Source organism: Heterocephalus glaber, unplaced genomic scaffold (genome assembly GCF_053883595.1).
Source record: "Heterocephalus glaber isolate CG9 unplaced genomic scaffold, H.glaber_assembly_v1.0 deba00000809, whole genome shotgun sequence".
Taxonomy (NCBI): domain Eukaryota; kingdom Metazoa; phylum Chordata; class Mammalia; order Rodentia; family Bathyergidae; genus Heterocephalus; species Heterocephalus glaber.
The window spans coordinates 9515683-9540237 of record NW_028258163.1 but is presented as its reverse complement, the minus strand read 5'-3'; the positions used below and the strand labels follow the sequence as shown (position 1 = coordinate 9540237).

General features: G+C 36.3%; 1 long non-coding RNA gene across 1 annotated transcript in view; it reads left to right on the top strand.

Moving 5' to 3' along the window:
- LOC110345203 (uncharacterized) overlaps positions 1 to 20524 on the top strand; it is a 101373-nt gene extending 80849 nt beyond the window's left edge. The window contains exons 3-4 of the long non-coding RNA XR_002388375.2: positions 11877 to 11951; positions 14640 to 20524. This is a non-coding gene — a long non-coding RNA (uncharacterized LOC110345203). The remainder of the gene's footprint in view (positions 1 to 11876; positions 11952 to 14639) is intronic.
- Positions 20525 to 24555: the final 4031 nt, after the last annotated feature.

Genomic DNA, 24555 nt, shown 5'->3' with positions numbered 1-24555 from the left:
TTCAACATGTGAATCTGCGTGTGTGTGTGTGTGTGTGTGTGTGTGTGTCTGTGTGTGTCTGTGTGTGTAGAAGGGGTATGGAATGAGATGGGGCACATTTATTTGAGGGGAATCTAATGGTGGATGGAAAGAATAAGGGAAGCCAATTCATTCGAGCTGTTGAGAAAGGCTCTGGTTTTCGCTTTGTCCTGATTTGGAGATACAGATATTTGTCTTGATCTGATTATTTTTTCTCCCCAGTTTCACCAAACTATTGTTGTGTGAAGTGTGATGTACAGGGAAGCCTCAGTGGATCACAAAGACAGAAATCCAATTACAGGTGCTTTGTGTGTAGGAAGTGGATATTGACCTACCTGTTTATAAGGGAGATGTCCAGGACTGAATTAGAACTTTCTGAGCAGCACAATTTAGACATTATATATAGCCAGTCTATAGGATCTAAGTACATGTATGCCACTGGAGATAAAGCAACTTTTAATTATATTTTGGAGATTTTAAAACATTGTATTCTGAAGTACTTGACAAGCATCACTACAATTTTTGGTTTATGAATTGGATCTTGATCATCTAGAATCATTACACTTTCAGGAAATCCATTTCTATAGAGGTAGATACAGATAATTAAATGTTAAAAATAGGAATGTTTGTGATAGTCTTCTTTTATAATATCATAATCTTTTCAGTTAATTATTGTTCTAGTTTTTTCTATTTTAGTGCGTAAACCTTTAAAATTAATGAAGCGAATCGAATTGTTTCATGAACACACATAAACTGTATGCCAGTCATCATTATATCCCACATGGAGTTCAGAACTTCATATCACATATCAACTGCTTGCATTTTTAAGATTATATAATGCAGAGATAAGCATCGTGCGTTCATGAATGTTTGACATTGTTTTCAAAATTTTACATGTATGGATAAAGTCTTTGTGTGTGCGTGGTGTATGTGATAGCTTTTAATAAACTGTCAGAGGAGTCCATGACCACCTTTCTCTTCCCAGAGAAACCACAAATAATAATTAAGCAGAACAGTTTACATAAGACTATTAAAACACAAGAAGCTAGAGACCACATTTGAGCACTAGTTTCCCTCATTTCCTGCCTTGTCCACTGTGCTTGCTGTGGAGGCTCATTTTGGTCTTAGGCTCCTATGTGTGCACAGTCAAGTTGATAATGAGAGATATATGGAATGGCTGCTTCTATTGCCTATTCTTTAATTCTGAATAAGTACCTATCATGAATCTTAGTTGGCATTCCTGTTATTGTGAACTCATTGGGCATTGAAGAAATAAATTTAAAAATTTTCTTTTTCATTCTCTTTCTGTAACTGCCTAGAATTTTAGGCCTGGATATGGGTCTATAGCAAGCAGGACTGCAAATCTACCCCACAAAAACAAAAAACTAAACAACAAAAAACAACCTTTATCAGATAATGTATACTTGTCATCTTTTTACTTTTTCTATGAAAAAGTCATACTTTTGCCTTGAAGTTTCTTAGATAATATTTAAATACTACATATGCCAACTATGTAAGAGGAGGAAAGAGGGTATCCGTCTTTGCCCAGGCTCTAATTGTGACGCCTTCTCATCTCCAGTCTTTCGGTAGTGCCCAGTTCTTTACTGTCTGCTCCTAATTTGCATCCTGGCCCCTCTCTCAAAGGGTGAGAAGGGGAGAAATGAAAAAGAAAAAGTGTGAGACCAAAAAAATCACATTTCAAATTGGCTGAGATCTCTGTTTTCTTTATCTTGAGTGGGCTATGGAAATATTTTTCCTTGGATTTATTTTCCCATTACTTGAACTGCTACCCTCATTAAGGATCTCAATACACTAATTTCACTATGGTTTTCATGGAATTAGGGAATTATATGCATTCACTTAATATAATCTGATTCATTTTTTTTTAAAAACCCTACTTATATGAACAGTATATTTATCCAAAGATTCTTACATTGAATTGTTTTAGAACTCAAAACACCCAGGTTAATAACATTCATAATTATTTCTTTACAACTTGTGCTGTTATATATTATGTAAGAAAAATTATAAAAAGGATTTAAATAGTCCTCAACTTGAGTTAAATAAGTAACAGATAGAACGAATAGTAGTATTTATGCTAGAAAAGCTTTTTTCAGCTTTAAATTTTTTAGTTATGGCATGACTAAGAAAAACTTGAATGTTTGCATACTAGCATACATCATGGGTTTTAGTTAGGAAAATTAGTGTTAGCAAAAGAAACTAAATGATTTAAAAACAAAACAAAATAAGCCCCTTTTCCCACTCTACCTCTATCTCACCTAGCAAAATCCTTATCCTCTTAAAACCTAACTCACCACATATTCCCTGGCTGTGCCAAACAGCAAAGTGGGGCTAGGAAATAAATCATAGGCAGCCTTTATTTTATTTATTTATTTATTTATTTATTTATTTATTTGGTACTGGGGACCGAACTCGGGTCCTTGCGCTTGCACAACAAGCGGCGAAACCGCTGAGCTAAATCCCCAGCCCACAGCCCTTATTTTAAATAGAGAAATGCTCTCATCCTTAAATTTATATTCACTAGTCTTAAATGGGTGTCAGCAATCTTGCTGCATTTATGTAGTTACTTTATTCTTTTATTTTCCATGCTAGCAGTTTCAGACCCTTTCTTTTTTTTCTTTAGCTTCTAACATATCTCAGCTGCTCATTCTGTTAATAATCTTGCTTCTTATTTCAGTACAAGATTGACAGTTCAGAAAAGAATTACTTCAGCTCCCCAGTACCAAAGCTACCCCCACATACTTCAACTTTTTTCTTTTATACTGGGAAACTATGTTCCTATGTAAAGCCAATTCCTTCATTTTCATAATCAATCCCATTCCCCTGGATCATGAGAGGACTTCACTTCTACATTTATCCTACCTTTTCCTTTTGTCTTTAGTTGCTGCTCTTCTACTAGATTATTCTCACCTGAGTAACTATGGACTATAATATCTTCTATTACAAATGTACTCTTCTCAAGACCCCACATCCCAACTATTGTCCCACTTCTTTGCTCTCTACCTTACAGTAAAACTTTTTTTTTTTTTGGCAGTATGTAGAAAGTGGTTTTATTATAGGGATGGCAGTGTTGGTTCAGCATTGGAAGATCCACCCCCAAAAGTCATCATTTTAACAGAGGAAAGGAAAAAACCATATGATCCTGTCACTAGTTGGAGAAAAAGTATTGGACTAAATTCCACAGCTGTTCATGGTAAAAGCTATCAGGAGACTAGAAGTAGAACAGAACTTTCTCAACAGATTAAAGACATGTACTCCATACTTCCAGTGAGAATGCCTTATATGAATGGAGAAGATACAACGCTTTCTCCTTAAGGTGGGGAACAAGGGCAGATATGCCTACTCTTCATCTGTCCATTGAACTTTGAAACATAGGACCAAACCAAAATAGTCTTGCAATAAAATGACACAATTAGAATAGGATTGGCAAGGTAGAAGCATAATCTTTATGTGTAGATGAAATGATCATCTACAGAGAAAATACTAAGAAATCTCTAGGAGCCCCTAGAACTTGTACTTGAATTTAGCAGGATTAGAAAACACAAGGTATATATAAAAATTCAGGTCTGCGTATACTTGCTATAAATGAAGAATTGGATATTGAAATTTAAAAGTTATGTAGGAGTACAAAGGACCTAGAAAAATAAAAAGAAAAAAAAACAGTGTTGGAAGACATTTAGTACCTAGTTTTACAACTTCCTCTAAAGCTACAGTAATCAACACAGTGTTGGTGTAAGGAAAGACATAGATCATTGGAATAAAACAGAAAATCTAGAAATAGAACCACACATATATGGTCCACTGAGTTTTGAAAGATTATTTAACATTAACATTTTATAGAATATAAACTCAGTTCAAGAGCCAAGGAAGAGATAGTGTTTTCAGCAAGTGACACTAGAACACCTGGTATCCGTATATAAAAAATTAACCTCAACCCTTTATTTCCATACATAAAAATAACTTCAAAGGATCTATGAACCTAAATATGAAAGATTAAAACTATAAAACTTTAAGAAGAAATTATAAGGGAAAATGTTTATGAATTCAGGGTAGGCAAGAACTTCCTAGGATGCAAAAAACATGATGTATAAAAGAAAAAAGTGATAAATGAGATTCCATCAAAATTTAGAACTTTAAAAGACATCATTAAAATGAAAAGTAGTCCTTAAACAGACCATATTTACAATGCATATAACCTATGACCAGAATATATAAAGAACTCTTACAGCTCATTAATAGACAACCTAATTAAAAAGTAAACACAAGAAAATGATAAATAGCCAGTACAGCACAAGGAAAGGAGTGCAACACTAGAATCAGAAAAATACTAATCAGTACAATAACAAGATTGAGTTATACACTCATTAGGGTGATGAAGTTAAAAGTTTTAAAAGCCTTGTCATGACCTTTTCTTTTGTTGGATTCTCCCCCTTTGCATTTAATTTGTCATCCCCAATGGATTCATTCTGCTGAGCTTCCTGGGGTTGTGATCCTCCATGTCTTTTCCTAGGATACTGTCTAAAATTTTTTAGAGTGCTGGTTTGGTATTCATGAAGTTCCTAAGGTTCTCTTTATCATGAAAGTATCTTATTTCTCCATCAATTTTGAAAGATAGTTTTGCAGGGTACATCAATCTAGGTTGGAGGCTGTTTTCCTTTATAGCTTGAAATATGTCACTCCAAGCTCTTCTTGCCTTGAGGGTTTGCATTGAGAAGTCTGCTGTGATTCTGATGGGCTTTCCTTTGTATGTGATTTGTTTCTTTTCTCTCACTGCTTGTAGAATTTTGTTCTTCTGTTGGGTTTTTGGAATCCTAACTATTATATGCCTATGTGTAGATTTTTTTTGATCAAGGCTATTTGGAGTCCTATATACCTCAGTTATCTGTATGTCAAATTCTTTTCCCCTGCTTGGGAAGTTTTCTGCCATCACTTCTGTGAAAAGATTTTTTAAGCCATCTGCACTCTCTTGTTTCTTCATTGACTCTGATCAGTCTTACGTTATTATTCTTTGCATTGTCTAGCAGCTGCTGGATTGATTTCTCATGGTCCCTTACAATTTTAAAGAAATTTTTCTTTTCCTGGTCACTAATTGCAATCTTATCTTTTATCATTTTTTTTTTTTTTTTTTTTTTTTTGGTACTGGAGATTGAACTTGGGACCTTGAGCTTGCAAGGCAAGTGCCGGAACCACTGAGCTACATCACTGGCCCTAATCTTATCTTCTATATCTGAAATTCTGTCCTCACATTGGTTCATTCCGCTGCATAGTCTTTCAATGGAGTTTTTAATCTCCTGGAAATCTGTTTGTATCTGTTTTATGGATTCCATTTGTTTCCTATGTTGGGATTCCATCATGTTACTCAGCTCCTGTATTTTTTTTATCTGTGTCTTCTCTAGATTTATTAATCATGTCTTGCACTATGGGCACAATCTCTACTGTTATCTGAGAAATTATTTCTGATTTCATTTTTTCCATATCCTCTTTTGTTGCCAGTTCAGGGAGTCCAGGTGGTTGAGTATCAGATTGTTCCATCTTGTTTCCCTTTGGGTTTGCTGTAGGTGATCTGGAAGTCTGTTTTTGAGGCTTGTTGACATGTCTTCTTATTTCCACTGCAGGGGTGGGGTGCTGCTTGCTCCCATGCGGCTCACCTCCTCTGCCCTAGGAGCGGTGGAATGGTAGCTAGAGAGCCTCCTCCTGGGTGCTGGGAGTGGCTCACCTCCTCTGCCCTGGGAGAGGTGGAATGGCAGCTGGAGAGCCTCCTCCTGGGCACTGGGATTTGCAGTAAAACTTTCAAAGGCTTCTGTGTCTAGACTCTCCACCTACCTCTTTACTTCTTTCCCAATCCACTCCAAGCAGGTTGTCTTCCCACTGCTCCACAGAAACCATTTTTGACAGAATCCCCAGTATTATTTCTAGCAAACTCTAATATGGTCCTCTCTCTCTCTCTCTCTCTCTCTCTCTCTCTCTTTCTCCACCCACCTCTCATTTTGAAAATCTGCATTTAGGCTGCTCTTTCTTGAAACACATTCTTCTATCTTAGATTTCTGAAAGACTGTGCCTTTCTAGTCTTTCTGTTACCTCAGGAAACTCTCCTGTGGTAAATTTGGTCTTCTTTGGTAAATTTGCTAACTCTTTCATATTTAAGAGTTCCTCTCCTTAATATTTTACTTTCTTCAATTCCCTTTTACAGTTTTAAATCTACAAGACATCAGTCTTCCAAATTTATATCTCCAGACTCAAACTCTCCCGCGTCCACAGTCCTGCATTTAACTCCCTATTCACTGCTACTTAAGTGATTCATGGGCTTGTCAACATCTACAGTGAAGGGTCCAGAACCATACCTCTCTGTTATGGATGAATGTTTTTTGTATTCTCTATATTCAAATTCATAAATTGGAGCTCTAGTCCCCAGTGTGATGCTATCTGGAAATAGGGTTTGGGGGAGATAATTAAAGTTAGATCAGCTCATGAGAACAGAGCCCTGGTCTCATGAGATAAATGTCTTTTTAGAAGAAACACTAGGAGTGTGGTCTCCCTCCACTTCTCTCCTTGTTTCTGCTTATGAGGACATAGAAGGCAAGAGTCTATAAATCTGAGAGAGAGAGAGAGAGAGAGAGAGAGAGAGAGAGAGAGAGAGAGAGAGAGAGCACTCACCAGGAGTTTAATTAACCAGAACCTTGATCTTGGATTTCTCAGCCTCTGGAACTGTGAGAAATATTTAGTTATTTAAGCCACCCAGTCCATGACACTTTTATAGCAGTACAAACTGACTAATATACTCCCTTTTGCCTGCCAAACTGCTCCTACCCATACTACCTATTTTAATTAGTGGCACAAGTACTTATCCACTTGCTCAGGCAAGAGAACTGGGAATCATCCTGATTTTCTTTTCTACATTTCTCATCCAAATTTACTAGTAAATCATATCAAGTCTTCAAAATATACTCTGAATCTTTTTTTTCTTTTTTTTTTTTGAGAGTCGGAGAATTTATTGAAAGAAAGATATCATCTGTCTAAGAGAGATAGAAGGGAGACTGGAAAGTGAGTTGCCAGCTGACCTAACTTCTCAAAGGTATTTTATGGGACAAAGCCATGAGGTGAGGCAGGTTCAAGGTGGGACAAAACTGTAGACACCTAGTAGGATTACAAGTACAGTTGCTTAGGTAATGATCCAATAAGAAATCACAAGGTAGTCAAAACTATGAACAACCAATAATACTATGACATGTATAGTTGCTTAGGTAATATTTATTAAATGGGGATCCAATTGGGAAACAAGTCACATAGCAAACATACAAGGAATGAGCCAGGATTTTCAGTGGAAAGGGGTGGGTCAGGGATCTTTCTTGGAAGTTCTTTGTCCCCACCCAGGTGATTGATACTTATTTAGAATATCAATCACTGCTGTTCTTCCTACATGGGTGTGGTAGTTTCTCTCCTTTTACAATTCTGGCCTTCAGTGAATGTGTCTTGATTGTCCTCCATGTTGGCTCCTTAACTGTCCCCCATGTTGGTTCCTCCTGGGCTGGCCCTACCTAAAAGATACCTAATTTGCTTATCTGAAATATTCCCCCCTCTGAAAAAGTACCCCTAATTGGTGTGAGGGGCCAAAAGGTGAAAACCATTCTGGCTACTTGTGGCTGAAGAGGGTCAGAGTTGTGATCAGCAGTTAGAGTTACTCTACCGAGGGCTAGCTAGAGGCCCTTGATAGGTGCCAGGCATTGTCATTTTAGGTAGACTAATAGCTTGGAGTCTGGAGGAGACAAAGTCAAAGAAACCCTTAAGAATACATGGGCCAAATTATAAGGTCAGCAGGATTGTGATGAATATAGCCAACATGTGTTTCCACCAGGAGGAACTAGTAATAGCCTACCCCAAAGAGGATAAGGAGAAGATCCAGGGGACTTCAGAATCCAACATAGAAGTCATATTGTGTAGTTTAGCAGTTATGAGCTGTTTACAAGTTCGATCTAATAGATCCCAGTAAAACAAGTGTAGCACATTTGTCATTGGTTTCATTTGTATGACTCCTTGGAGTTTGGGAGCCTGTGGGCAAGAATAAACAAAACCTATAAGAAATTAGAGCATGCATAATCTTAGCATGAGCACACTAGAATGAAAGGGGAAGATGGGAGAAAGTCACACCTAGAAATTGAAATAGTAATTGTAACCTGCTGGCTCTTAGATTCTTTCATTGATAGAGGTTATCTATAAGTCTGATACTTTGTCATAATTCTCTCTAGTTTTAGCTCTAAGAAGATAAGAGACAATTTGAAAAACAAATTTTACTAAGAAGTTTAAAACTCTAGCTGAGCTCTTATAGATTCTACCATAGTTTTTCCTAATGATCCATAACTATTGTCAGCTACGGATGTAGCTGCAAACTTACAGAAGGAGTCAGCAATTGGAGTCCCTTTTTATATATACCGTCTACATATTGCAAGACTGTGATTTGGGAAAAACTAAAGTATTTTCTTTTATCAAATCAGAATCCAGGGATGTCCTCATCTTTTTCCTGATAAATAGTTGACAATTTAAAATAATTGAAGGGCTTGGTTTTCATGTTTCTTAGACCTTCAACAATACATGCCTGAAAATGTCTTCTATTTAATCTCCTATCTGATTGGCAGGCCAGTGGGAGTCTTGTATAGGAACTGCTTGTGTTCCAGGAGGAACCAGTTGTTCCCCTGGCTTCCTGTCTTTTGAACTTCCAAAATTAAGATAATATTTGTCTCTACATGCCGTAGCAGCTTGTAATACTCCTTGTCTCTTATTAGAAATTGATGTTTGATTTAAGAGCAACATTACATCTTTTTAATCTAGTCCACAGGTATAAGTCTTCTAAAGACCTCAATGTACATATCAGGGTCATCTGAAAACTTTCTTAGGTCTCATTTGATCTGTCTTAGGTCACTGAGAGAAAAAGACACATGAGCACAGGTAGTCCCATATTTTCCATTTACTTCCTGCAAGGGATATTGTCTTTAAGGGACCTGAACAACTTAGCTAAGGATGGATATAGCCTCATGGAGGTCTCAATTATGGTTGGCCTAGAAACTTCACCCTCAGCACCTGGTGGTCAAGGTTTAAAGTTGTCTTGGAAACTTTGTTCTCAGGTTCTAAAGGGCACGGAGTAGCCTCAGGCTTGGAGGTACTGAATGTTTTAAGGGTGAAGTGTCTCTCATTTTTCTATGTCCCACATTTACATTTGAACATAAGCAAGAATTACTTCTTAATATAAAGTCTCAACATATGACTGATTTTGACCATTTTTTCCCTCTCTTACAGCAAAGACCAAAGTTAGAACATATGGAACAAAAGCAAACAAATTCTTACCTCACAGTAATCTCAGTGGAAGACTTCCAGAATGATATAGGGGGAAGAGATGTAACTCCCAAACCTACTAGATATATGAAACATGAGTTCATATTCTCTAAAATCAAAAAATGAATTCTAGGAACAAAAGAGTTGGAAAATTTATTGAGAGAAACATAGCTTCTGTCTAAGAGAAACAGAAGGGGGACCGGAAAGTGGGTTGTCCTATACTCTGAAACTTGACCATTTCTTGCTACTTCAACTGCTCCCAACATAGATCAAGGCCATCTTATCTTTGTTATAAACTATGGCAGAGTCTTCTAATAGGTCTTCCTGATTCCATTATTCTCTATCTCCAACACAACATTCTCCACTCAGCAGCCAAGATATCTTTTAGAAAAGTCAGTCAGAAAATATTACTTCCCATGCCTGAAATCTTTCATGACATCCCAGGACACTGAGAAAATCCAACTTTCTAAATGTGACCTGAACATTCTTCATAATATTCAAGCCACTATTTATTCCTACACCCTTCCAGTTTGTTTATTTTCTCTTCTCTGCCTACATTTGTTGCTTCTGGGTATGCTTATCTCATTTTTGTCTTGGGGCTGCTCTCAGAACTTTCTAGAACTTATTTCCCCTCTAATTTAGGTCTCTGTTCAGACTTTACCTTCTCATAAAACCTGTCTTGAGTACTTTATCTATGTCATTAATCTGTTTTTCTATCTCCCTTTTCCTGTTTTATTTCTACTCATAATAACTAATTTTATTTATTTATTTTTTATAATAACTGATTTTAAATCATCCCTCTCTTCCTCCAGAATGTAAACTGCAGGAAGACAAGGATTTTTGTCTAGAAGAATACCCCCCACAAAGGAGCAGATACTCAATAGATATGTGTTGAGTGAGTGAATGCATGAATGAACAATTTCAAATGTTTTCCCTAAAACAGACAAATTGCTATTCATGTACTTTAAAATATGAAAGCTGCTTTAAAAAATGTATTCTTTTAATGACTGAAAGAAAAAAATCCTCTCAAACTTTTAAACAAATGGACACAGCAGCCAGGCCTAGATCCCTGCAAGCCAGGAATACTTCACAGTGGCAAGAGAGGCAGTAACAGCACAGCTTACAACTGTAGAGAGAAAGTCAATTAAATGGAGAAAACAAATTTACATTTGCTGTTTGGATCCCTGGTGGAGAATCAGGGTGAAAGAGGTAGGTTTTACTCACCCAACCACAATGTTCTCACCCCTATGCCTTTTGAGCTGGAGTTGTTACATTTTATTTGGGCTTTTCTGAAGGTTGTTCTAGGGCTGCTTTGGCCCCAGCAGATATGATTAGTTTGTTTCCTTCCCTCATAGGTTTTAACTTACCACTGAACCCAAGTTTTACTGCCATTTTTCTTCCTCCATCTTGAATTCTAAAACTGACATTGCCTTTCTGTAGGATCCTGCACCATCCCCCAAAATGCAACCTTTTATCATATTTCTTACCTGGCCTATAGTCTAAGTATAAATACACTACCATCTCTAAAATAAAACCATAAAACCATTTCTTCAAATTAAAATATTAAAATTAATATTTTAATTTGAAGAAATAGCCAGGATTTTTCATTCAGTTGTAAAATTGTGCTAATGAGAATAAATAAAGTACATTTGATTTATATAATATGTAATGGACCTAAAAGTCATGCTAAGCAGTTTATCTAATCATAGCCTCAAATACATCTTTGGGTACTGACTGCATATAATTAGGAATAGGAATAAAAGGGCAAGAACTGAATTATCACATCTAAATTAACTACTCAAACAAGCAAACCTTTTGTGAACTGTCTTGGTCATGATATTGCACATCAGTACCCTCTAATGACATACTAGGACAAATGCTCAAAACAACTAATTCTTTCCATGGTTGGTAGGTTGGCCTTGAGCAGCAAAAGGCAACTGGATTTATTTTGTTCTGGCAGCAGCTCAGTGGGAACATAAACTAGCTATACTAGGGAACAGAAGGCCTATGAAGAAAAAGAGGTTCTACTCATATACTATACTAAACCCTCAAAAGCCAACTACACTTAAACCAGAAGCAGTGTGAGTGGTAAACACTAACATTTTCAAAGAATTGTCTAATATTCATGGCAGAATCTATAAAAGGTGACTTTGAATAATCCTTTCCTAGCAAACCTGTAAAAGTTTTATAAAATATGCTGCAAAAAATGACTCACAGTAGATGTAATTACAGGGCAACCTTGGAAACTGATGTAAAAAATTCAGCTGCCAGCATGTTAACTGCCACCTAATATATGGGTTGTTTGATTGGACTCTTTGGGCAAAACTGCAAAATTCCTAACCCATAGCTGCTATATATTTTATCAGGGGCAAATTTAGCTACTTTCATTTTTTAAAATGCCATTTCACCACAGCGAATCAAGTCAGAATTGCTTAATTGCTTGCATACATTACAAGCTAATACATTTCCCCAAACAGTAATTTAACTACTTATTATTTATTTTTATTTTTTAGGACAGTGGTAGAGTTCTTATGCCTCAACTATAAAATTTGGCAAAATCATTGCTTTCTTAACAACAACAACAAACTGTAAGTATCAGCAGTGAAATTTCCTCTTTTATGTAGTCAGCAACTGTTTTTCTTTTGGGTTTTTTTTTTTTTTTTTTGGTACTGGGGATCGAACTCAGGACCTTGTGCTCATGAGGTAGGCGTGGTGTCACTGAGATAAATCCTGGCCCAGCAACTGTTTTTCTTTAATGAATCTTCTCTAACTTACAGTTTGGCAAAAAAATTAATTTAGCTCCCATGTTTTGTTTTTAATTATAAGGAAGTATTTTGGAGGTGCAGAGAAAATCCCTGGGCAGTGTGCCACGGTTGAGCCCTGTACCTTCGGCCTTGGTTAGGATGATCAGCTATACTGTTAGAATATACCAAATGCATCAGCTTTTAAAAGACACTCCCTTATTATAAAATGTCCACTCTATAGTCATCATCATCCTAGTCTTTGGTCTCATGGGCTGTCACCTTTGGAAAACTGAATATAAATTTGGTGTTTGCAAAGTCGATTCTATGTTAATGTCACTGTAAGTGTTTGCTAGTTAAATGACCTTAACAATGAATCTTTCAGAAAAGAGACCACTCCACCATTTTGTAATGGAATAATAAGGTCATCTCTTCCCCAAACTTGGTAGGTATACAAATATAGCATTTTCTTCAAACCAACACCCATCTTGACCACAGGTAAAAGATTGGATGGTTAAAAAAAAAGCTCTATCAGTCTTCTTTCAGATTAATATTTAGAACTATGAGGATTATCCAAATACAGTAGCCACACAGAATGAGGTGAGCCCTCAATTTAACATGTGCATTGCATACCCCCTCTTTATTCTAATACTTAAATTGCAAGCAAGCAGGGATTTTATCTTGCTAATCTGTATACTTCAACAAATATTTATTTGTTCAGTCAAAACAATGCCTCATGTTATTATATGGTGTGCTCTGGCAGAACACATTTTGATTTACTTATAGGAAACTAAAATTAATTTCTAACTTAAAATAAAATGAAGTATTCCAAGAAGGAGGGTTAATGGTGAAACTTTCAAGCATATCAATAACAATTAAACCTCTCTGTTTTCAAAATTCCAAATTTCATAACTACAAGTATTAAAATCCAAACTGTTCTAAATAACGTCAGTCCCATAGAAACATACCTGTAGATGCTATATGAAATTGAATTTTCCAGGACTCGATGTAATCTATTTTGAGAATTAGAATTTTTTTTCATTAATTTTATTGGTACATTTTAGGTATACAATATATTGACATTCATTATTGGGAGTTTGTACCTTTACATAATATATCTTGGTTTTTATTTTTTTCCCCATTCCCCTGCCCTCCCTTCAACCCCTCCACCCTTCCCTATTTATAAAGACTTTGTTTCCATTTTTTTCTTTTTTCATATTTATTCCTTTCCCTTCTTTCCTTTCCCCTACCCCTACAACTTCCTCTTCCCCTTTGAAATTTTCTCCCTATTTCACATTATTATACACTTTGATCCTTATTTACACTTTCAGTTTTTCACACCAGAGAAACTATTTGGTATTTACACATGTGACCTATTTATTTCACTTAAGAGTATGGCTTCAATGCACATCCTTTTACCTATAAATGTCTCTAGTTTCTCATTCTTTATGGCTGAGTAGTACTCCATTTTATAAAAAAAAAAGCCACATCTTTATCCAGTCTCCAATTAGAGAATTAGAATATTTTGCCAGTACAGTAAAGTAGAGCAAATGCTCAGTTCAGAAGTCATTTCAACTGCAAACACTATGTATACCTTTAATTAGCTTACACATGTTTTCTTAGTTGTTGTGCTTAGTAATCAGAAGATCTAAGTCTTCTTAGCCAGCTAATCTTCATATATAATACTGAGCAACCTAAATTTCAGGATGGCAACTTCACTTTTGAAGTCTGTAGAATGTAAAAGATGTAGATCCCTTTGAGTTGCCAACAAAGTCCCAGATATCTATAGAAATCATATGCCTACAAAGTTTTAACATCTTTGAGATTCATCTCATCTCAAATAATTTGGGGACAGCTTTCTTATAGTAATAAAAACAATCAGATTAGTATCTAAAACAACATTAAGAGGACTTCTGTTACTGGATTTTCTAACATATATGCTAAAACGTTGACAATACAGAGCTTTCCCTCTTTGGTGTCCCCTAAGTGCTGGGGATCAAACCAAGGGCTTCATACATGCTAGGCAAGGACTCTGTCACTGAGGTATGTCCCAAGTCTTGCATTTCACTTTTAAAACTGATGAGCTTCAGGACATACTACCCTAAGATGTGGCATCTTGGCCTGCTGAATATTTTAAGCTCATTTGAAAAATGACAAGATGGAGCATCTGAACTTCTCAGGCCTTCGCCCCTGAGGGAAGTCATAAGCCTCCATGTGAGATGTGCCTGCTCATTCCCATACTTACTGAAAATAATGTTTTTATCATTGGCCACAGAGGGATAGTAAGACAAATTAGAAAGAACAAGCTTTGCTAAGTATCCCCTCAGTTTACTACACTTACTTTATACTCTGGGTCCTATCATACTTTTCATGACTTTTCACTTTTCATCAAAACCAACATAAAACATTTCAGAAGTATTCATTTTTCGAAAACATTTCTTCAAGTATTCATTTCCTTACAAAGTTGCCCTTGTCACGTAAAATTCATATTAAATGAAAGTGTGTGCTTTTCTCTTATCAATTTTTCTTTGGCAGAGGTCCCAGTCAAGAACATAGAAAGATGGAAGGAAGACATATTTTCCTCTCAGCAAAAACAAGAGTGAAGAATGATTTTTCTTCACCTCAAAATCATCAACCACAGAAGTACAAGATTCTGCATTGGCCTCCATTGGACATTCTATGGAGTTTAGAAGATGACAATAACGCTGTTGGTGTAACAAGGGAGAATGTAAAAAGAAATTGTATAACCCTCTGGTTCAAAATTATTTTAACAAGTGAATGATTAGTGATGTAATGTTAAGGATTACAACAAAAAGAATGTTGAAGAATGTCAGGCTGCAGGGCTCTTTCCCAAAGAGGAGGCCATCATAAGCATGCTCCTGAGATGAGGCACTGACCATTTAAAGGGAGCTGTGGTAGACAATTCTATCACTCTCCAGCAATAGGGAAGAGGAGCTTAACGGAAAAATGTATCACTTTGTAAAGGCAATGGATGGAAAGGTTCTTGTCAGGGAAAAAAGTACTTTGTACATTTTACAAATACTAATGAACCAGAAGAGTTAAGGGTATCAAAGGAAGTGAATGTCTTTGATAACCTCTACTCTAGTATATGCCCAGATTAGGGAAATCAATTCATAGGGATCAGCAATAAAACTAGACCTATCTTTAAATGATGCTTTAAAATTTGGGAAGAAAAGCTGGTTTATAAATTTTGTGATAAAGAGTGAAATCACATTTATACCCTTTTAAAAACCATGAGAAGTCTCAGAAGATTAGCAGCAAGCACAACAGCAACAATATGTATTGGAAGGAGGGGCAGGAGAAGGACAGGGAATGGGAAAAAAAGAGTAGAAGGTGGAAAAACAATGAAAATAGAGCTTTTGATTTTTTTTGATTTTTTAAAATTAAATTCTTTTATTGGTACATTGTAGGCATACAACACAATTACATTTCTCAGTGGGAATTGTACCTTTACATGATGCATCTTGGTTCTTATTTTTTCCCCATTCCTAGCCCTCCCTTCACACCCTCCACCCTTCCCTATTTACAAAGACTTTATTTCCATTTTTTCCATTTCTCATCATTTTTCCTTTCCCTTCTTTCCTTTCCCCTGCCCCTCCCACTACCCCTACCCCTTTGGACCTTTTCTTCCTATTTTGCATTATCGATTATTCATTCTAATCATTGGTACATTTTAGGTATACAATATAATGACATTCATCAGAAAATAGAGCTTTTGCAAATGGGAAAAGGACCAAGAGTTGGAAGGAACAGGGAGGGTAGGGTGGGGGAGAGGATTAAAAAAAAGAAGAATTGGGGCCTGGGATTTAGCTCAGTGGTTCTGCCACCTGCTTCAAAAGCAGAAGGTCTGGAGTTCGATCCCCGGTACCAAAAAAAAAAAAAAAACAACCCCAAAAAGAAGAATTAAGAGGTATCATGTACGTGTACCAATTCCCCACAGTAAATGTAACCATTATGTACTGAAAACATGTACTAATAAAAAAAACTTGCATTGGTACACTTCACAGTGAAGAAAAACACTTCCAAATACATTGTCTCAATTGATTAATTACCTCTCCAAATATAGACTAGTTAGCATTTCTGTTTTACAAATAAGGACATTGAGGCTTTGAAGAGATTGTTGGTGGTTGTTTTCACAAAGACATTTGTCATTTAAAAAAAATACTGGGAAGGAGAAGTTCTGGGATTGAATCCAGGGCCTTCACACTGAGCTATATCCCCAGTTCTCTCTTCATTTCTTTTCTTTCTCTCTCTATCTTTTTTTTTTTTTTTTTTTTTTTGGTACTGGGGATCGAACTCGGGACCTTGCGCTTGCAAGGCAGGTGTGGTGCCACTGAGCTACCTCCCCGGCCCTCTTTCTTTGTTTTGAGACTGGGTCTTGCTAAGTAGCTAAGTCACTCAGGTTGAGGTTGAGTTTACAATCCTCCTACCTTAATCTCCTAGAGTGCTGGGATTACATGCATGTACCACCATGCTTGGCTTCACTTAAAATTTTTTAAATCCAAATTAGAAAAGTACTACATTCATAGAGATAGAAAATTTGTTGGATAAAACTTATACTAAATGTTACATTTCATATTATATTTTACTTCTTTTGTTCTATGCTAGAATTTTATAACTTTTTTTAAAAACAAAGGAGAAATTTCAAATACCTGACCATCTGCTTCAGAATTAGACATCTGGAAACCCCTAAGTTTAGAGAGTTTTCAGGAATGGGCCATTTATAGAGCATGATCTCTAACTCAGTCTTGCTCCAATTTCAGAATATTTTGCGCTAACATACAGAGTTTCCACAAAGAAAAAAGGTCATCTCTGTTCTTCCTGCTAACTTTCTGAACTGCATCAAGTGCCCAAATTGTGATGTAAGTGTGGGTAAGAGAATGAGATGGCGACAGCCACGTGGAATAACATTCTTGATTGATCACAAGGTACTAACTTTCCCATACTTTCAGCTGTGACACTAAGTTTATCCCACAATGAGTGAAATTTGCTGTGGTGACTCTAGCTCCAGCTCTGTTGCTGGGAATGACACAGAAAAGTAAAGCTATTATTATGCTTGTTGGATGGCACTAGAATATTTAAAATAGTTCTAAGATAGAAAGGACTTAAGGTTTAGTTCATAACTCTTTTCATTGGTTGTTTTCACCTACTTACTGGACAGCGTTTACATATTACAAGCAAGACTCATAATAGGAGAAATGCTTGAAATAAAAATTTCATACTGATAACTTTTTAAAGTTTTCTTCATAATTATGAATCTTCTTATACCTAGTACATTGGACATCCAGTGTTTAACACTGGAGTATATGACCTGGCCTATACTTTATTTTTTCCTGAGCTAAATGATGTTGCCTTATAAAGAAAAGTGAACATCTTAATCACAAACTTTACAAAGAGGATTGCCTGACTGCTGCTATATAAACCTTCAGTATATTGTGTCCAGGATTGTGCAAATACTACTATTTCAAGCTCTCTTTACTGATAATTTAATGCTCCCTCTAAATTTAATGCTATTGCCTTTTCACCAGAAAGCAGTTTTTACTGATGATAATGATGATGGTCATTAGGGCCTTCGAGACTTTTAAAAGGATCCAAGAATGAATGAATAAATAAAACCACGATGACTCATTCTGCACCCAGTGCCATTAGTATAACGCACAGCTCAGCACAGTTTTTCTGCCTCACAAAACCGCTATTTAAATGTGTGTTAAATTTCTTTTTTAAATAAAATGAGTATAATTTATTCAGGGAATAATATGAGCTTGTAGAATGTTAGCAGTCAAGTAGGCAAGCTGCAAAAAGGAAATACATTTTTACCAGGCTGATTTATTTTTCTCTGAAATTAGTCCTAGTAGAACAACCAGATTATGTTGGGTTTGTATACATTCCTTCCTTCCCTATTGAGAAAAGTTTGTTCCTTGCCTCATTTTCATAGCATTCTTTATTTCACGTTTTAAGTCTATTGAGGAATGTTTAGTTGAATTTCCTTCTGGTACTGCTTCAGGATAAATGAGGAGGATAGGATAAGGAGATCTTATAGTGCCATTTCTTTACATTATTTAAATTATTATGTATCAGTAAATATTTCATATTCATAAAATGTGAATGGATAAACCCTACCTTTAAATATTCACTTACAGGAATAAAGAGATATGCCCAAAATTATTTTTATGAAGACATATATAGTGTTTCTCCAAAACTAGGGTTGTAAGATGGTGTGTTATGAGCCATTATGGAGAATTTTGTTTCATAAAGGATTAAACTATAGAAAATCCCAAAGTTGCAACAAAAGAGATGTAGTTATGCTCATTAGGCACTGAGTTTATTAGAATAGTCTCTGTTCCCTTCATGCATTGATTAGGCTTTCCAATGACTCATGTGGTAAGCAGCTACTTTTCCGTTTCCCATACAACTATTTTTCCCTTTCTTCTTACAGCAGACAGTGGAACAGGGAAAGGGACACTGAAGCATAACACAAGTGGCAAGCATTTTATATCTGATTATTCACAAGGGAGCCAGGTTTGTACTCGGAAGGGTGGCTAGGAGCATCTGGGACTTGCTCTTTCCCCCATAGCTTAGAAATAATAAAGTAAGTCTCAGAGAGCATGAGTGTTACTATAACATGTGGTCTGCAAAGAAACAAGCACCAAGAGATCTAAAGATTAACAATTAGCTTCAGAAATGTCTTTACTTTCAACAGAGTCAATATATTAAAAATCTGTGTTTAAACAAAGATAATGAGCAGGTAGTTTTTCACTTTAGAAATTTTTGATGAAATAAGTAATATATTTTAAAGGCTAACTTCTACAAAAGGTTGAAAATACAATTCAATTTGTAAATATCAAATTCAAAAATACCTATAGCAAGGCCTGACAGAAAACTATATTTTAAAATCCACTGATGGACTTTGCATGCAACTTAGACTATGATAAAAGAATAGTACATCAAATTACAATTGATCACTTAGAATCAATTCAGTCAGTCAGTGCCATTTATATGAGGCTGTCCAATGAAAACAAAAAGTTTCATTGGCCTGGGAAGAATAAGAATTTCCTTTTGCTATTCAAATAGGAGTCTGGCACCTTAGACCACTCTGCCATGCTGACACTATTCAAATATGAAAGCAACCTGTTGGTTAGCTAAAATGTTCTGATTCTTAATCCTGATCTGTATGATGAGAATGAAATGTGCCTTACAGTTCAGATCCCTTGCTTTGGTGGCCAGCTTCACAGAAAAACATGCCAACTGCACACTGGCATGTTTCTGACTCTTAGAAGGATGAGTAAAATGTATTGCCTCTTCAGTAGAATGCTCTGGGAACATGAATGGCAGAGCTTCCCTGACTCAGAGTTGGTTCTGGGGGATGAGATTTTGGCTCTCGTTTATGTGTGTAGACCATGGAGCCAGGTCTACATTGAAGCTGGTCTAGATCCTATGACATGCCTCTAAAGTATAGTATTCATGGTACAGTGCATACAAACCTACTCACTAATATGCATGTATAAATTACAATGTATGAACATGGTTTGGAATATAATAAAAAGGTTGTCTAGTAAGAAAAATAAGTTCTTTTCTTTAAAATCCTAGAATCCCTAATAGGGTACTGAGAGGTTTATACTAAAGGCAGAGGAGAACTGAGATCAACAGAAAGAACAGTGGATTCACAACCCCCTTCTTATACTCTCACTGACTGGACTGGGGCAAAAGTCTTCCATGTTACTTACATCTCTCTCTCTCTCTCTCTCTCTCTCTCTTAGAAGCATATATGATATGACTACACAATTTGTACTTTCTGTTTACCTTTCTGATAGTCTTCTTACCTGCTTGCAGAACCTGGCATGGATGCTGTCTTTTTAAAAACAGAATATTTTAAAACACAACAGTGCAGCTTGGCTGTCTTCAGAGTCTTTACCTTGCTTGTACAAACACAGCCATCAGGTTTTCTAGAGCCCTGTTTAAGTCTGGTAAGGAAATAGAAGTTAGGATTCATGTTAAGGAAATGGAAACAAATGCTTTGGAAGCATAAAGGATGCTGCAGCTGCACATTCAATTTGGAAACTCTCCAATATCTTTTTGGAGCAGAACTGCAATGATATTCCACTTGCCTGTAGCATCCCTGGGGAGACAAGGAATTACCATAACCATGAGAATGCTACAGCATTGCCTTAATACCTATGTGCTTTCTAGAAACAGAAGATAACAAATCAAGATGTTGAGGTCAGACTGAATCTGCTAGTATTCCAGAAACCTTATTCAATAAATATTTAGTAAATATCAATTCAGAGTGTTTAAGTAATAATTATGTAATAAGTGAAAATAGGTTGAAATACAGGTGACGTAGAAAGTGCTTTAGCTCACTAGCTCTAAATTAATAATCTTTGCCAATAATTAGCAATATAAACTAGGGGTCCTGTATATACATTTGTATGTTGAAGTTTTTTTTATCTTTATGCTAATGTCTTTGGTAGAACCAAGCAAGAAAAAAGATTAAAATTCACCTTATGTTTAAAAACATATGTGGGCATATGCACTGAGCACATCATTAGTGACTGCATGCCATATAACTGTAAGTGCAAAAATATATATGTGTTTTTACACATACTGATACACTTATACTTAGTTCCTAAAAGGTACAATGATTCACTTGTGGTGATTCATTTGCGGTTATCATGCTTTTCATTGATTAGTCATAATTCAAGATATTATAATAACTCTACTCTCAGAAATAGCTTATTCCTTCTATATCTTTGCATTTCCTACAGACTTTTATGAGGAAATAAGAATATTTTTAGATTATAAAATGAAATTTATCTTATATGTAAGAAAACTATGGTTATAACTACTATGTCTTTTTTCAACCAATAGGGATGAATTTCTGCAAAGTTAGTCTGGGACTGTAAGATTGGCACATCCAAAAATGAACTGGTTGCCTTCCCTATAAAATATCTTTCTTATCTTGGGAAATGTCATCAATACACTCACTTTACCACTATTGGGAAGGAAATTTTATTCTTAATTCCTCCTCCTTGCCTCTCCACAATTCTAGGCAGCCAGTGAGCCCTGTCCTTTCTAATTCCTTAACATCACATAAATATGCCTATTTCTCCCTATCCCTTTACTTTTACTTTAATTTAAGCCATGGTCATTTATATGTTGCTTGGATATCTATGAAGCTTACTAATTTGCTGTTATGGTTTAGATCTAAAATAGGCTTCAAAACCTCACATGTTTGGAAGGTATTTGGATGATGGGAGCAATATAGCTGGCTTGCTATTGGGAGGCAAGTTTTGATTGGAGGTACCTGGGGGCATGGCCTTAAAGGGTTTACCTCCCTCCCCAGTTTCTTCATTCATGCTCTCTCTCCTTCCTGTCTATTATGTCATGAGCAGCTCTGCTCCACCATGCCCTGCTGCTATGCTGTTTCTTCTTTGGAGCTGGCATACCCTGAAGCATCAACTAAAATAAACCTCTCCTCCTTTAAATTGAGGGTGTCAGCTATTTTGTCCCAGCAACAAAGAAAATGACTATGACAGATTTTGGTATTGATATAGGGCACCAAGTAATTCAAATAAGCAAAAATAATCCAAACAAGGGAAATATTATAACTCCCAACCTGCTAGGCATCCAAAAGTCATGTTCATGTTCTCTAAAATCTAAGAATGAATTCTACAAACAAAAGTTAAGAGTAAGGAATATTTATTGAGGAAAAGATAGCTTCTGCCTGAGAGGGACAGGAGAGGACACCCAGAAAGTGGGTTGCCCACCCACCCTGCTTCTTAAAAGTGTTTCATGGGCAAAGCCATGAGGTGAGGTGGGCACAAGGTGGGACAAAATTATAAGATCCAATGGAAAATCACAAGGTGGGCATGAGGTAGGACCAACCATGACCAACCAATAAGATTACAAGTATAGTCACCCAGGTAATATTGATTAAATGGAGATCAAATGGGGAAGCTAGTTATGAGTACATGGATTTCCCAGAAGGAATAGCCTAGCTAGGGATGGTTTGGTCCCCAATTAAGGTGATTGAGGTCTATTTAGAATATCAATCACTGATATTCATCCCTAGGGTAGGTAGGTGGGTATAGTACTTCCTCTGTTTTTATAATGTTAACCTTCACTGAACATGCCTCAGTTGTTTTCTATGCTGAGGGGCTAGCCTTGTCTAACTGCCTTATAATTTCTGGCTAACATAGCTGTCTGCAATAATATCAGAGAAGTGGAATCATTGCTGTGATGCCTTCTGAGCATGTGGCTTAGGAGCTTTTGGAATTAGTTCATGGGAGAGGTTTGCTGAAGTTTGGAGATGCTATCTGGAAAAGAAACCCTAAAATTCTGTAATCCAAGGTTGATACTTTCCAGAGCCCAGAAGATTAGACTACAGATAGAAATGCAGAATGCATATAGCAGGCTCAGGAGGTTTCAGTTGGAAAGAAGGATTCCTTTGGCATCTGGACTCTGGGACATTTGTGTTATGCTCTGGCAGAAAAATTTGTATACATTTTGCTCATGTCTGAGACTTTGTAGGAGATTTAGATTAATCTTGGAGAGGAAAGTTCAATGCAGCCCAATATGGGCACTATGTAGTGGGTACCCTTGAGCACCCAGAAATATGGAGCAAAGGAGAGCTTGGTTTTTGGAAAGATTAGCATTAAAGTGAAGCCACATAGAGCTGTGCAGGTGCCAGGAGAAGAGATCCTATCCCCAAACTGAAGATATGAGAAGACACATAAAGAAGTCTAAAAACCAGACTTCCAGATCACCTACAGCAACTCGAAAGGGAAACGAGATGGAACACTCTGATACTCAACCACCTGGACTCCCTGAACTGGCAACAAAAGAGGATCTGGAAAAAATGAAATCAGAAATAATTTCTCAGATAACAGCAGAGATGGTGCCCATAGTGCAAGACATGATTAATAAACCTAGAGAGGACACAGATAAAAAATAGAGGAGCTCAGGAACATGATGGAATCTCAACATAGGAAACAGATCAGATCCATAAAACAGATACAAACAGATTTCTAGGAGACTAAAGACTCCATTGAAAGTTTACGCAGCAGAATGAGCCAGTGTGAGGACAGAATTTCAGATATGGAAGACAAGATTGCAATTATTGACCAGGAAAAAAAATTTCTTTAAAATTGTAAGGGACCATGAGAAATCAATTCAGCAGCTGCTAGACGATGCAAAGAAGAATAACATAAGACTGATGCGAGTCACTGAAGAAACAAGAGAGAGTGAAGATGGCATAAAAAAAAAATGTTAACAGAAGTGATGGCAGAAAACTTCCCAAGCAGGGGAAAAGAACTTGACATACAGATAAGTGAGGCATATCAGACTCCAACTAGCCTTGATCAAAAAAAAATCTACACATAGACATATAATAGTTAAGATTCCAGAAACCTAACAGAAGAACAAAATTCTAGAAGCAGTTAGAGAAAAGAAACAAATCACATACAAAGAAAACCCATCAGAATCACAACAGACTTCTCAATGCAAACCATCAAGGCAAGAAGAGCTTGGAGTGACATATTTCAAGCCTTAAAGAAAAACAGCCTCCAACCCAGATGGATGTACTCTGCAAAACTATCTTTCAAAATTGATGGAGAAATAAGATACTTTCATGACAAATACCACCTTAGGAATTTCATGACTGCCAAACCAGCACTGCAAAAAATTTAAACATGATCATAGGAAATGACAATGAGGATCACAATCCCAGGAAGACCAGCAGAATGAATGCATCAGGCATGACAAGAAATTAAATGCAAAGGGAGAGAATCCAACAAAAAGAAAAAGTCATAACAATGATAAATCAATACATATCAGTTATAACCATCAATGTTAAATGTCTCAATTCACACCAATCAAAAGAAATATACTGGCAGAATGGATCAAGAAGCAAGACCTAACAATATGCTACATACAAGATACACACTTAATTCAAAAAGAAACTCATAGACTGAAAGGTAAAGGGTGGAAAACAATACTTCATGTGACAGGAAACAAAAAAAAAGGCAGGACTAGCTATTCTCTTTACAGATCAAGTGGATTTCAAACCAACACTGATTAAGAGAGACAAAGAAGGTCACTACATTCTTGTAAAGTGAACAGTCCAAGAGGAAGAGATGACAATCATAAATATCTATGCACCAAACACTAGTGCACCCAACTGTATAAAACAAATACTAACGGACATGAAAAATGAAATAAGCACTAATACAACAGTAGTGGGGGACCGCAATATACCACTGTCACAAATAGATAGAACAACTAGACAAAAAATAAGCAAAGAAATACTACAACTCAATCAAACTCTTGAATAAATGAATTTAACAGATGTGTACAGAGTATTTTACCCCACAAAATTAGAATACATTTTCTTTTCAGCTGGACTCAGGTCATTCTCCAAAATAGACCACATACT